The sequence below is a fragment of the Sardina pilchardus genome, chromosome 23 (assembly GCF_963854185.1).
Source record: "Sardina pilchardus chromosome 23, fSarPil1.1, whole genome shotgun sequence".
In the NCBI taxonomy this organism is placed as follows: domain Eukaryota; kingdom Metazoa; phylum Chordata; class Actinopteri; order Clupeiformes; family Clupeidae; genus Sardina; species Sardina pilchardus.
This window is the reverse complement of record NC_085016.1, coordinates 16,235,974-16,238,299: the sequence shown is the minus strand read 5'-3', so window position 1 is coordinate 16,238,299 and position 2,326 is coordinate 16,235,974.

Genomic DNA, 2,326 nt, shown 5'->3' with positions numbered 1-2,326 from the left:
TCCCCTGTCCTACCTGAATGGATTCTTGACCACCTGATCGAGGAACTGAGTTCATCAGCAAACAAGGAAGGGGGAGAGCAAGGTATGTTTAATATTTGCTTGAATTAGAAAATGATCATTGGAACAGCTTTAATCACAGTAAGCTTAAATTATTCTTTGTCAAATATCAACATGGTCAGGTGGCATATCAGCATTCATTAGACTAGCCAGCATAACAAAACCATATCACAATCATAAAACCATTTGAAAATAATTAAAAATGACTTTCATCAGAATCAGCAAGTGAGGCCACAGACATGGAGGAGACTCAGGCCGGAGACAACCTTCAGTCTGCTGAACCAGCAAGTAAGAACACAAACCTCACACACCTCAAACTATTAGCCACAATTTACCTTTTGTGGGAACAGCAGGATATAATTATGGTCCTTTGGGCTCCCACTGTCTGTCGACTTCAAGGCAGCGCTGTGTGGAAGGCACTACTAGGGTTAGGCCAGGGTTAGGATTAGGATTAGGTGTAGGTATAGCAGCGCTGCCTTGAAGTTGACGGTCTGGGCCCAAAAGACCATCAAGCGAACAGCATAGGTCATAACAGTTAACCTTTTCAAACCTTTTTTTTAACAGGCTGGGTTGTGGCTTATGGCCAGATGAAGCAGGAGATGACCAAACAAGATGGTCCTGTCCCTTGCAGTATGCCCATCATGCACTGTAAGTAAATGTTGCTATTGGGAGTACAAGTGGCTATTTATAGAAGTCTTGGACTAAATGCTCACTTTTCAGTGGAGATCTTCAATGTGTAGGAGAAGCCTCAATCAATGTACAAGAAACTGACACTGTTATCATCTGCCATTGTGATTAAATTGCGTAAACTATAGATATCGTCAAAATGCATGAATTTTATGTCACCTGTCTGACTCAAGTGTTGTTGTTGTCACAGCTGACTCTGGCTCCAGTTCCCCTGTCACACCTGAATGGATTCTTGACTACCTGGTGGAGGAACTGAGTTCATCAGCGAACTTCTAATGTTCCAGGATGCCTGGGCGCTCTGACTAGGGATGAGTGGGTATAGCGTGTTGTGCAGGACAATCGTCACTGTGGACAGCCAGGAAACTGGCTACATCTGCTAACTACCCTTCAGCTGCTGCCCTTCAATTAAACTACAATGTATTACATTATTATTGCATTATAATCATTATTGCTGTTACTGTTATATTGCTTCTTTAAAATTCTATATCAAATAAATTATTTTGCATACCTCAATTGATGAAACTGTCTTTATATGTGTGAAGATGCACGTGTTAACTGTGTTTATGTGTTAAAACCAGTTTAAATGGCATTTTATGAATATCGCAATGGTGGTAATTACATGATAATTGGTTTGGTAGATCACAGTGCAGCTGCCACGCGTATTCCTGTCACAAGGATATTTGGCCAGTTGATGGCAGTATAAACCTGATGAATTTGAGTGAATTTGCTATGCAAACAGATGCGTCAGTGGGTCTGTGCTACAACACATTTACGACACATGTAATTAAGGCAAATAGACATGTGTAACCTACATATTGAGTTAGCCTACATCTCTAAAGCGCCTGTTGCATATGTTCCCTGTATTCTTTTATGTTTGTTTTATTTATCAATATCCATTTTATAAGTATCCAAGTCTCCATGACAATAACTTCAGTTCATCTGCACCTCAAATTGTAGGATTCTGCTGCTATACTACCATTTCTCTAACTTCCACACCCTTAGCTTTTTCTACAATAAAAATGTTTAGCCAGCAGTTTAATTCCCCAACAAAAGCGACATTATAAACAAGCACCTGTGATCACCTAAGACAGCTGCCAAATCTGTTTGATAAAACACTGAACACCTGCAGCTGTTGCCTCAGCCGAGCCAGAGACTCCAGCAAAGCAAATAAATGAGATGTCTTACAGATTTCCATCACAGCTTGTCTGTCTGCGAGCTCATCATTAGCCTACAAACTGCAGAGGCAAGATAGACCCTGTTCCATAAACAACATCTACAAAATGAAATAATGATAAGATAAGTGCATCTGTACTGCTTGGGGTATCACAAGACTAGTCCTGTGAGTATGCTTTCTCTGACTTTGAGAATTCGCAAGGTCTTATGAAGATGAACTAACTCCACCTGTGGCCTCTCGTTATACCACAGCACACTTTGTTGGTGAGACTGACATTGTAATAAGTGTACAGACCTGACAGCTGTATAGTTTTTACATGTGGATTTGATAGGGAAAATGTAGGTAACAGACACAATTTTTGGCAAACATGTACCTTTGTTTATGTTGTCGAGAGAGGAAGTAAAAAGA